General features: G+C 39.8%; 1 pseudogene; it reads right to left on the reverse strand.

Annotated features, from left to right (window-relative positions):
* Positions 1-1,259: 1,259 nt before the first annotated feature.
* LOC102435088 lies at positions 1,260-2,314 on the reverse strand (annotated as a pseudogene).
* Positions 2,315-13,940: the final 11,626 nt, after the last annotated feature.

Genomic DNA, 13,940 nt, shown 5'->3' on the forward strand with positions numbered 1-13,940 from the left:
ACAACCCTGGGATCAGATGTCAACCTTGACTGCTCAGCCTAAGGTGGTGCAACATGGTAAAAAACTCAGCCATCTTGGCAGCAGGAGCGCTGGGTGGGCAGTTCCCATTAAAAAGAAAGGGCTGTGGGGATTGTGCCCTCATTTAATAGTTGAGTTTCCTCTACATTCAGGGTTTCAAACTCCAATGCCTGTTGGAAATGAATCAGACTGGCCAAGTCAAGAGTATGCATGGTGTGAGTAGGAAAGACTTTGGGGAACTGGAGAGCACAGCCCAGTGCAAAGAGAATGAGGAAACTAGCTCCAGTTGATTGGCTGACAGGCAGAAAAGAGGACCTAGTGTTGGTAGACCTAATTTTTCAACAGAACCCAGAAAACTGATTTTATGTAAAAACCTCCCATACTGTATTAGTGGCTCAAACTTTTTGAACAATGTGGGATAACCAAAACATTTCTTTTTCTCCTCCACCTTTCACCCAACTGATGACCCTCAGTCTCTATTCCCTCCTGAACACATAGCAGTGAGGAAGACATATTTAAAGGAAGTCCATTCTGTCTTCCAACAGTTCTGGTCATTTAAAATTCCTTTATATATTTGAACCTAAATCTGTCTCCCAACAACCTGTCCCTTAGGATGTGAAGGGAACAAATTGAAATCCCTTCCATCTGATAGTGCACTTAAAGACAATTGCCACAGCACACCTACTTCTTCTCATTTCCTTTCTTCAGACGTACCTCATGTGATTTGTTCTCTTCACCATCCTGCATGCCTTGCTCTGAACACACCCCAGTGGGATAATGTCTCCCTCAGATGTGATAATTAGGGTCAAAGGTCAGACTACAAGCACAGGATATCACAGGACTGCTTCACCTCTCTCACTTGAGACAGTATACTTCTATTAACATAATTTAAGATTCTTTTTGATGGCAAATTCATACTATTGATTCAGATTATGTTTAAAGTAAACTTAAGTGCTTAAGGTGTTTTGTTTGTTTGTTTGTTTGTTTGTTTTTCACATGAACACTTACTAAACCTGATTTTTTTAATAATAAAAATTAAGTTTTATTTTAAAAGGTAAAAATTTATACATTCTTATAAAAAGAAGTGGTAACATTTTAACCAATATAAAACATCACAGAATTCAAATCACAGTTTGGAGCTTCAAGATTCAAGTGTTGTATCCCATTAAGTAAAATGTGGTCAGTTTTAGTATAAAAATTCCTCCTCTAGATATCCTGTTTTCAATCAAGTCTTTCTTTATCACCATCATCTCACACAGTAGGATAGCTGGCCGTGGTGGCAATTCCACAGTGGTTGTTCCGGTCTTTGGCCATCTTTATGTAGCCATTCTTGCCCCAAGCTTCACCCCAGCTGTTCTTGACAATCCAATATTTATTGTTACTTGATTCTTCTCCTTCAAAGCCATAGCCAACCACCAGAATGCCATGATCTCCATGCTGCTGCAGTGCCGCTCATAACAAATGCCATCTTCATAGAACTGGAAGCTAAGATGGCTTGCATCTATAGCCACCGAGATGGGCCCCACGGTTGCCATTGCCTTCATGAAGGCAGTCTCCTGCTCAGGGATGTCCACGAAGCCAGTGTCATTGGCAACAGAGTCCTCAGGCCTGTATTTGCAGGGTCCAACCTTTACTTGATATGGATAGGACTCCTCTGAGCCCAGGCCGCCGTTGGACTTCACATACTGGAAGGCATTATCCATTAGGCCACCATTGCAGCCCTCATTGCCTTGAGCCTGAGAGCAGTCCACAAGGTTCTGCTCACTCAATGAGATAAGTTTGCCAGTTTTCCAGAACATCTGTCCCTCAAGGGCACCCGTTGCACTAAATGCCCAACAAGAACCACAGTGACCCTGGTACTTCACGGGGGTTACATAGCCTTCTTTTCGCCAATCTACAGTTGGGGGGATTTCAGCGAGGCAAGGTTCCTGGAACACTCTCCTTTTCTTGCACTTCTGGTTTTGATGGCCATTCATCACCTGCATGAATTCTTCGTTGGTCATGTCACCAAAAGCATTCATTGCCAAGGTGAAGCTCTGTCTCCCTAGGTTGTATTCTTGGTTGTGCAAGTCTTTTCATATTCTTCTCCCACACCGTTCTCCTCCATCTTTCTTCATTCGAGCCATATAGTTTTCTGTGTGTTGCCTTCCACGGGTGCCATCGTGCCTTTAAACTTCCGTCAAGTTTTGGAGCAGCTGAAGCTATTCCGAAGGGGCAATCAAGAAGAATGAAGGATTCATGTTTCAAAACCTTCGGGGGCGCAGCCGAGCAGGCGCAGTCAGCACGTGCGAGTCCAGGAGCTCCGACCTAAACCTGATTTTTTTATCAACCTGCCTTTCTGAGGTTGGGTTCTCACAATCTGAGTAAATTCATTATCCCTATTTAATCTCAACTTATTAGATTTCACCCAGCCCATCAGCATCTCTTTAGGCCCCACTGTTGTTGCTGCTATTTTCCAAACCATTAACTTGTCTAGGATTTATTATTTATACTCCAAGAAGTAATACCAAAAAGCAAACCACATATCAGTCTATTTTTTAGATTTGCTTCTCTTTATTTATTTTGTCATTATAATGTAGAAATTACCTTTTACTCTGAGATGTCTTTTGATAATTCTTCGCTTTTACTTACTGGCCCTTGGAAGATTTGAAATCTGTATTTCTAAAGTTCAGTGCACATATCTGGCTAGGCTCTGTAACCCTCTTCCTGACTGTTGCATAGTCAAACACAGCCACATCATTTTCTCCTCAGTTTCTCATCATTCCTGCATCTCCAATCAGCTATTCTTTGTTGAAGAGAATTAAGTCCACGACAACAGTTTCCCTCATTTCTCTTCTGATTTCTGAGAATTAAAATAGTCAGCATGATCTGCTTCCAGCTATGATGGAGTAAATGATATCAGATAAATCCCCTGCTGAGAACAACTATAAAAGCTGGATAGAATACAAAGGCCAACTGTTGGAAAACACTGGATAGCAACCAAATAATCCATGGCTCCAAAGGGGCCAAGATCCTGAAGACATGAGAAATGCATTGAAATGTGCCTAATATTCTGTGCAAAATTTCCCCTAAGGCATTTTATGATTTCTCAATTTTTGCTTATACAGACCTAATATTGCAGGTTGGGTTCCCTCAGATAGAGATTAGTAAGCACGGGGCTCATTAGGGGATGTTTTGGGAACAACCTCTGTGGAAAGGAAAAGGAGGCAGAGTTGTATTGCAGGCTCATCCTCTATTGACCCCACAGGCATCTCTAGAGCTAGAACAAAACTTCTAAGTTGTCCTGAATTGCTGCACAGGGGCACATATTTATACTCCCAAGTCAAGAAATAATTGGGTGCAGGCTGGAGGTGGACCTTGGGGAAAACAGTTTTTTTCAGGAGAGACAATCACCAAAGAGGACTGACAATTGAAGGCTGTTTCTGATACGTAGCTGATGGACACCATCTTTCATTCCTGAAGGGGCGTCTGGTATCATAGCACCCATCATACCTAGAGACTGAAAAACCAAGCAGAAATGAGCATCTAAGAAGTTAAAAAGCTAAGCATTAACTTCAGTAGTGTTATGGTGCTAGAACAATGATGGCGAACCTATGACACGCATGTCAGAGGTGACATGCAAACTCATTTTTTTGGTTGATTTTTCTTTGTTAAATGGCATTTAAATATATAAAATAAATATCAAAAATATAAGTCTTTGTTTTACTATGGTTGCAAATATCAAAAAATTTCTATATGTGACACAGCACCAGAGTTAAGTTAGGGTTTTTCAAAATGCTGGCACGCCAAGCTCAGAAGGTTAGCCATCACTGTGCTAGAGAGACAAAAATTGGACTTCAGAGTGTCTAAGAAGGAAGTACACTGATAAACACCCGAGCTTCCAGGTGAGAACTTGGAAGAACTCCTCCATGGAAATAAGGGAAAACATGAAATAACTAACCAGTTGTTGAGCAGACCAAGGTGATCATCAAACTCTACCAGGCAACCAAAAGAAAATTAAATCCAGGCATCCAAGATGGCGGTTGACAGCCCAACCCGTCCAAGGAGCAGCAGCCGCACAAGAGATCTGCCTACGTCCGAGGAGCGGCAGCCCTGTGCAGCCCGCCCCCATCTGAGGAGCAGCAGTTGCGCACAGCCCACAACCTGCACCAGTCCAAGGAGCAGCAGCTGCGCAAGCATCTTGCCCTCGTCCAAGCAGCAGCAGCTGCATGAGCAGCCTGCCCAATCCGAGGAGCAGCAGCTGTGTGAGCAGCCCGCCCCCATCCAAGGAGCAGCAGTTCTGTGAGCAGCCCATCCCCATTCGAGGAGCAGCAGCAGCCCACCCTGGTCAGAGGAGCAGCAGCCACACGAGCAGACCTCCCACGTCCAAGAAGCGGCAGCCCTGCGCAACACGCACTGGTCCGAGGAGCAGAGCCACGCACAGCCTGAACCTGTTCAACGAGCAGCAGCTGAGTGAGTGGCCTGTCCCCATCCGAGGAGGAGCAGCCACACATGCAGCTCACTCCTATCTGAAGAGCAGCAGCCGCGTGAGCAGCCCACCCCCGTCCGAGGAACAGCAGACTTGGAATCAACCTGCCCATGTCCAAGGAGCAGTAGCCCCACAAGCAGCCCACCACATCAGAGGAACAACAGCAGCATGCAGCCAGCACTCATAAAAGAACAGCAGCCACATGAGCAGTCTGCCCCAGTTCAAGGACATGGGCGAACTCCTCAGCTACCAGCAGATCCAAGCAACAGCAGCCTCCTGATCACCACACCCTCTGTTTGAGGAACAGCAGCTGTACGTGAAGGCTCCCCACACCAGCCAGAAGAGCCACCACAGCTGTAAACAGCACCCACCAGAGGAGCTGCTGCCAACTGAGGAGCAGCTGCTACCACAACTGCCCGAGGAGCAACCACAGCCCGAGGAGCCACTGCCACCCAGTGAGCAGCCACTGAACAACTCAACATCTAGATATGTCAGAGAGATCAAACATGGGTAGACAAAGAAACCCCCAAAGGAAAGAATAGGAGGACTCACCAGAAAAGCAGCTAAGTGAAACCGAGGCATGCAACATGACAGAAAAAGAATTCAGAATAAGGGTCCTAGAGTGCATAAACCGGATGGAGGAAAAAATCAACAACTTACGCAAGAAGCAAGAAGAAACAGATGAAAAAATCAATAACTTATGTAAGAACCAAGAAGAAATGAAGAGCGATATAGCTGCAATAAAAAACACCATTGAAAGTATCAACAGTAGACTAGGAGAAGCGGAGGACCGAATTAGTGAATTAGAAGACAAGGAAGCAAAACACACCCAAACTGAACTGCAATTGGAGAAAACAATTAAAAGACAGGAGGAGAGCCTAAGGGAGCTTTGGGACAACATGAAACGAAACAACATACAAATAATAGGGGTGCCAGAACAACAGAAAGAGGAACAAGGATTAGAAAACCTATTCGAAGAAATAATATCAGAAAACTTCCCTGAGATGGGGAAGAAAAAAGTCACACAAGCACAGAGAGTCCGAAACAAGGTGAACACAAAAAGACCCACACCAAGACACATCATAATTACCATGGCAAATGTTCAGAACAAAGAGAATCTTACAGGATGCAAGAGAGAGGTCAAGAAATGTTTATTAAAAGTATTTAACATTTTTTGTGTGCTCACTAAAAAAAATATATATATAAATATATTGATTGGGTTACCAATGAGATCAAAGAAGAAATTAAAAACATCCTGGAAACTAATGACAATGAAAACACAACAATCCAAAACCTATGGGACACAATGAAAGCAGTCCTGAGAGGGAAGTTTATAGCTCTACAGGCCTACCTCAAAAAACAAGAAAAAATGGTAGTAAATCATCTAACTCTTCAACTCAAAGAATTAGAAAGAGAGCAACAAGAAAAGCCCAGAGTGAGCAGAAGGAAGGAGATAATAAAGATTAGAGCAGAAATAAACTACATAGAGACAAAAAAACCTATACATAATATCAATGAAACCAAGAGCTGGTTCTTTGAAAGGATAAACAAGATTTATGAACCTTTAGCTAGGCTCACCAAGAAGCAAAGAGAGAGGACCCAAATAAACAAAATCAGAAATGATAGAGCTGAAATAACAACAGACCCCACAGAAATACAAATGATTGTTAAAAAATACTATGAACAACTCTACTCCAACAAACTAGACAACCTGGAGGAAATGGACATATTCCTAGAAAAATACAACATTCTAAAACTCAATCAGGAAGAATCTAAAAATCTCAATAGACCAATAACTATGGAAGAAATTGAAGCAGTCATCAAAAAGCTTCCAGCAAACAAAAGCCCAGGGCCAGACGGCTTCACAGGGGAGTTTTACCAAACATTCAAGGAAGAACTAAAACCTATCCTCCTCAGACTATTCCAAAAAATTCAAGAGGAAGGAACACTTCCCAGCTCGTTCTATGAAGCCAGCATCACCCTAATACCAAAACCAGATAAAGACAACACAAAGAAAGAGAATTACAGGCCAATATCCCTCATGAACCTAGATGCCAAAATCCTCAACAAAATCTTAGCAAATCAGATCCAGCAGTACATCAGAAATATCATACACCATGACCAAGTAGGATTTATCCCAGGGATGCAAGGATGGTACAATATCCACAAATCAATAAACATGATACATCACATAAACAAATTGAAAGAAAAAAATCACGCAGTCATATCAATTGATGCAGAAAAAGCATTTGACAAAATCCAACACCCATTTTTTTAAAAATATATTTTATTGATTTTTTTACCGAGAGGAAGGGAGAGGGATAGAGAGTTAGAAACATCCATGAGAGAGCAACATGGATCAGCTGCCTCCTGCACACTCCCTACTGGGGATGTGCCCGCAACCAAGGTACATGCCCTTGACCAGAATCGAACCTGGGACCCTTCAGTCCGCAGGCCGACGCTCTATCCGCTGTGCCAAACCGGTTAGGGCCCAACACCCATTTTTGATAAAAACTCTCAGCAAGGTGGGAATAGAAGGATCATACCTCAACATAATAAAAGCCATATATGACAAACCCACAGCCAACATCATACTCAATGGGCAAAAACTAAAACCATTTCCCCTAAGAACAGGAACAAGGCAGGGATGCCCACTCTCACCACTCCTGTTTGACATAGTACTGGGAGTATTAGCCATTGCAATTAGACAAGAAGAAGAAATAAAAGGCATCCAAATTGAAAAAGAAGAATTAAAACTGTCCTTATTCGCAGATGACATGATATTGTATATAAAAAACCCTAAAGACTCCATCAAAAAAGTATTAGACTTAATAAATGATATAACAGGCCAATATCCCTCATGAACATAGATGCCAAAATCCTCAACAAAATGTTAGCAAATCAGGTCCAGCAGTACATCAGAAATATCATACACCATGACCAAGTAGGATTTATCCCAGGGATGCAAGGATGGTACAACATCCGTAAATCAATAAACGTGATACATCACATAAACGAATTGAAAGAAAAAAATCACACAGTCATATCAATTGATACAGAAAAAACATTCGACAAAATTGAACACCCGTTTTTGATAAAAACTCTCAGCAAAGTAGGAATAGAGGAATCATATCTCAACACAATAAAAGTCTTTTATGACAAGCCTAGAGCCAACATCATACTCAATGGGCAAAAACTAAAACAATTTCTCCTAAGAACAGGAACAAGACAGGGATGCCCACTTTCACAACTCTTGTTTGACATAATACTGGAAGTGCTAGCCATAGCAATCAGACAAGAAGAAGAAATAAAAGGCATCCAAATTGAAAAGGAAGAAGTAAAACGCTCATTATTTGCAGATAGTATGATATTATACATAGAAAACCTTAAAGACTCTAATAGCAAACTACTAAATTTAATAAATGAATTTGGCAATGTAGCAGGATACAAAATTAACACCCAAAAATTCATAGCATTTTTATACATCAATAATGAACTCTCAGAAAGAGAAACTAAAAAACAATCCCATTTATCGTTGCAACAAAAAAAATTATGATACCTAGGAATAAACTTGACCAAGAAGATAAAATACCTGTACTCGGAAAACTACAGGATGTTGAAAAAAGAGATAGAGGAAAATATAAACAAGTGGAAGAATATACCGTGTTCATGGATTGGTAGAATCAATATCATTAAAATGTCCATACTACCCAAAGCAATCTATAGTTTCAATGCAATCTCTGTTAAAATACCAATGGTTTACCTCACAGACTTAGAACCAACTCTCCAAATATTATATGGAATTATAAAAGACCTCAAATAGCTGCAGCAATCTTGAGAAAGAAGAGCAAAGTTGGAGGGATCACAATACCAGATATCAAACTATATTACAAAGCCACTACTCTCCAAACTGGCTCATACTGGCACAAGAACAGACATATAGACCAATGGAATAGAATAGAGAACCCAGAAATCAACCCAAGCCATTATGCTCAGTTAATATTTGACAAAGGAGACAAGAGCATACAATGGAGTCAAAACAATCTCTTTAATAAATGATGTTGGGAAATTTGGTCAGATACATGCAAAAAAATGAAACTAGACCACCAACTTACACCATATACAAATATAAACTCAAAATGGATAAAGGACTTAAATGTAAGACAGGAAACCATAAAAATCTTAGAAGAATCCATAGGCAGCAAAATATCAGACATGTTGTGGCAATATCTTTACAAATACAGCTTCTAGGGCAATGGAATTGAATGACTTAAATGTTAAATTACAAGGAACTGGCAAGACACTTGATGTTATGTTTGGTTACATAAAGGCTTTTGAAAAGAAACTGGAAGTCTTTAAGAAGGATGTGGATGGTGAGAGATTTAGATATTTCCCAAACCTCAAGAGGCCCATCAAAGACCTCCCAAAAGATGACAGAACAGACTGTCAAAGCCTTCAAAAGCTGTTTTTAAACATCACAAGTCAACTATTGAGCAGTTCTTCTCAAGATTTGTGAAATTCAGAGAACTGAAAGAGACAGCAAAATTCATGAGGTTTCCAGGTCGCATGAAACTGGAGGAACTAAACTTACAAATGTTTTCATGGATAGACATGGCTGACTTTGAAAAACAGTTGATTGAATTTCAGAGTAGCTCAATTTGGAAGCAGAAATTTATTGACCTTAGAGTTGACTTGGAAAACATTGAAAAAAAAGCAATTAGAGACAGGAGTACCAGAGAGAAGTGTCGAAAACGAACTATTGAGGACTTGGAATGCCATTCCAGAAAATTTTTTCTGTTTAAAAAACTTTGCAACAGCGTTACTCTCCATGTTTTCATCCACATACACTTGTGAATTTTTGTTCTCAGTGATGAATTTTGTTAAGTCTTGTAATAGGAGTAGCCTGACGGATGAAAGTAGTAGCTCATGCATATCTCTGAAGGTCACGAAATATAAACCTGATGTAAAATCTCTGTCATCAGTGATGCAGCAGAAAAAGTCCCACTGATAATATCAAACGGAGTCATAAAATTTTCTGTTGGACTATCAGTGTACATGTATACATTAAAAAATAAATGTATTTTTCATCATCATATACTGTGTTTTTGTCGCTCGAATGAATTTTATTATTTCTTCAAGGTTCTTCACATACGTACACCTTAAGAGATATCAAGTAGGCGTAACATGTTCTCAAAAAATTAGGCTTGGCAAGCAGAAGAATTTTGAGTCAGAGATTTTGCTGGTTTTGGCACACACTCACAAAAAGGTTGCCCACCCCTGCCCTAGGAGCTGTATTGGTAAAGACATTACTTCGGCATATGTCTGAGATTTTGCTGCCTGTGGATGCCTCTATTTTTATGGTTTCCTGTCTTACATTTAAGTCCTTTATCCATTTTGAGTTTATTTTTGTGTATGGTGTAAGTTGGTGGTCTAGTTTCATTTTTTTGCATGTATCTGTCCAATTTTCCCAACACAATTTTTTAAGAGACTCTTGACTCTATTGTATGTTCTTGCCTCCATTGTCAAATATTAATTGGGCATAGTGGTTTGGGTCGATTTCTGGGTTCTTTATTCTATTCCATTGGTCTATATGTCTGTTCTGGTGCCAGTACCAGGCAGTTTTGAGAACCATGGCTTTGTAATATAGTTTGATATCTGGTATTGAGATCCCTCTACTTTGTTCTTCTTCCTCAGGATTGTTGCAGCTATTCGGTATCTTTTTTTATCCAAGATGAATTTTTGGAGAGTTCATTCTAGGTCTGTGAAATATGCCATTGTTATTTTAATGGGGAGTGCATTGAATCTATAGATTGTTTGGGGTAGTATGGACATTTTAATGATGTTGATTATATCAACCCATGAACACTATATGTTCTTCCATCCGTTTATGACTTCCTCTATCTATTTTTCAGTGTCCTGTAGTTTTCCGAATACAGGACAAATAACAAGTGCTGGTGAGGATGCAGAGAAAAAGGAACCCTCATGCACTGCTGGTGGGGATGCAGACTGGTGCAGCCATTGTGGAGAACAGTATGGAGTTTCCTCAAAAAACTAAAAATGGAACTCCCATTTGACTCAGTGATCCCCCTTCTAGGAATATATCCCAAGAAAATAGAAACACCAATCAGAATGGATATATGCACCCCCATGTTCATAGCAGCACAATTTATCATAGCTAAGATTTGGAAACAGCCTAAGTGCCCATCAGCAGATGAGTGGATTAAAAAACTGTGGTACATCTACATAATGGAATACTACGCTGCGGTAAAAAAGAAGGAATTCTTACCATTTGCAATAGCATGGATGGAACTGGAGAGCATTATGCTAAGCGAAATAAGCCAGTCAGAGAAAGATAAATATCACATGATCTCACTCATTTGTGGAATATAATGATCAACATAAACTGATGAACAAAAACAGATCCAGAGAAAGAGAAGCATTGATCAGACTATCAAACCTCAGGGGGAAAGGTAGGGGAGGGGAGGGGAGGGGTAAGGGGGAGAGATCAACCAAAGGACTTCTATGCATGCATATAAACCTAAACAATGGACACAGACAACAGGGGGGTGAGGGCATGAGTGGAGGTCCATGGGGGGGGGGGGTAATGGGGGATAAGGACACATATGTAATACTTTAATCAATAAAGAAAAAATTCTAAAATAAAGAAAATGTTAAAGAGGAAAAAAAAAGAAACCAGATTCCTAATAAAAATTCTCTAACCAAAAAAAAAAAAAAGACTCAGTAGGGATCTGAGACTTGCAGTTCCAACCAAGCACTTATGAACCCCCTGCCCCAGGGTCAGTGGAGACCACGTAGGGACCCTGTACTTACACCCACCTAGTGACAACAAGATGCCTCCCCCTCCTCCCTAGTGTCAGAGGATGGTGGGTAGGAAGACACAATTTTCACCACCATCCAGATCTTTGCTTTGCACTGGCCCATGTGGTATCAGTGGAAGCTTTCTCAAAAAAAAAAAAAAAGATTTAAGTAAAATGCAGAGTCTCATAATATAATACCCCAAGTTCAGGATACAAACAAAAACTCACTCTTACTACACCAAGAACTAGGAAAAGCTCAATGAATAAAAAAAGACATTCAACAGACACTGATACATACTAAAATGATACAGATGTTAGAGTTAGCCGACAAGGCATTTAAAGCGGTCATCACAAAAATGCTCCAAAAGCAATTACAAACATTCTTTTAAAAAACCTCAGCCAAGAAATAGGATATATAAAGGAGCATTAAATGGACATTTTAGGACTGAAAAAATATGAAAACCAAAAATTTAAAAACTTAGTGGATGGGCTCAGCAACATAATAGAGAGGATAAAGGAAAAGATAAATAAACCTGAAGGTAGAAAAATAGAAATTATCCAGTCTGAACAATTGAGAAAATAGACTGGGGGGAAAAATAAACAGAGCCTCAGGGACCTGTGGGGCTATAATGTAAGATTTAACATTCATGTAATCAGGGTCCCACAAGGAGAGGAGAAGGGGAGGAGGGCTGAAAAAGAAGAAATATGGCTAGAAATTTCCATAATTTAACAAAAGACAAACTTATAGATTCACGAAGCTGAATGAACCTCAAACAGGACAAGCCCAAAGTAGCCCATACCAAGACACAACAAAGTCAAATTTTTGAAAACTAAAGACAGAAAATATTTTAAAGGTAGTAAGAGAGAAACAAATAATAATTTACTGTTAGGGAAAAAAGAACTTGAATGACAGCAATTTCTCATCAGAAACCATGGAGACCAGAAGGAAGTGGCACAACATTTTCCAAGTGCTAAAAGAAAATAACTATCAACCCAGAATTCTGTATCTAGTGAAAATGACCTCCATGAGGAAAGAGGACATCAAGACATTTTGAGATGAAGAAAAACTAAGAGAATCTGTTGCCTGCAAACATAACCTAAAATGGCTAAAGGAATTCTTAAACAGGAAAAAATGATAAAAAAAGGATTCTTAGGACATTTGAAAAGAAGAAAGAACAATGGAAAGAATATAAATTATATAAATATAATAGACTTCTTTTGAGTTTTCTAAATTGTGTTTGGTTGAAACAAAAATTAAAACATTGTTTGATGTGGTTCTAAATATATATAGGGGAAATACTTATGACAGTTACATTATAAACAAGGGACAGTAAAGGAAATTAAAGGGAGGTAAGGCTTAGGCACTTACTCAAACTGGTACAATGTCAGCAGCAGTGGACATTGTATACATGCATGATGTAATACCTAGAGCAACCACTAAAACATCTAATCAAAGATATACACTTGAAAACACTATAGAGAAATCAAAATGGACTTCTAAAAAATGTTCACATAAGCAACAGTAAGACAAGAAAACAAACACAGGGAATAAATAGAAAACAAAAAAATTAAACTTGGGCCCTATCATACCAATAATTATATTAAAGGTAAATAGTCTGTGTTTCTATTTATAGAACATTTATAATTTAGAAAATGAAAGAGATGGAGAACAGATTTGTGATTCCCAAGGGGTAGGAGTAATGAGGGGGAGGAGGAAGATCTTTGTGGTGATAGTCATTCTGGATGTTGATCATAGTGATTGTTACACAAATGTATGCATGTGACAAAATGCCACTGACATATAATACAATTGTACCAGTGTCAACCTCCTGATTTTTATATTCTGTGGTTATGTAAGCTGTTACCTTTGGAGGAAACTAGATAAATGGTTTTAGGACCTCTCTCTACTATCTTTGCAAATTCCTGTGAACCTATAATTATTTCTAAAGAAAAAGTTAAAAGAAAAGAGAAGAAGTCTGAATCTGGTTGCCTGGTTTCTGATGTTAGGTCTGCTGTCCTCTGGTAGGATTCTGTAGTTAGACTCGAGGGTGGCTCTCCCTCTCCCCCTACACCTCACACACAGTCTTGCCCACCATGGATTTGGTAGTCAGAGAGAAACTACCATTTAAAAAATTCTAGCAGTTTCAGTCTTCTAAGGAGATACCAAGTTATCTTGGGACAAAATGTTTCTTTACACTGGGGAAAAAATCACTGTTATGGGCCAATGGTACTAAGGCAAAACCTGCTGAGAAACCTGATTGTAGTAAAGTAACTTGAAAAAGACCATGGAGTTAAGATTTCTCTTTAGAAATGTGAATTGAGTGTATGTATTTAGAGCATGTAGGTTATTTTCTTTCACGAAAGGCCTCATTTTTTAGAACTTAGACTGCATTGGGCCTATGTATTACCTGGTGTTCTTATAGCACCAGGTATGTTCTTTCAGCGGCTGCTTCCAAGAAGGATGGAATTGGATGAAAGGGAGTGCAGGAAAGACATGGGGGCCTGTTAACTCCCCTTGCTGTGGAGGAAAGCCAAGAAGCTCTAGAAGCCTGAGTCAGACTGGCTGTCTCACATGCAGTGATATTTATGACAGAAGAGTCCAGAATGTCCCAACACTGGAATGATGCATACTGTGG

Source organism: Myotis lucifugus, unplaced genomic scaffold (assembly GCF_000147115.1).
Source record: "Myotis lucifugus unplaced genomic scaffold, Myoluc2.0 scaffold_29, whole genome shotgun sequence".
NCBI classification, from domain to species: Eukaryota; Metazoa; Chordata; class Mammalia; order Chiroptera; family Vespertilionidae; genus Myotis; species Myotis lucifugus.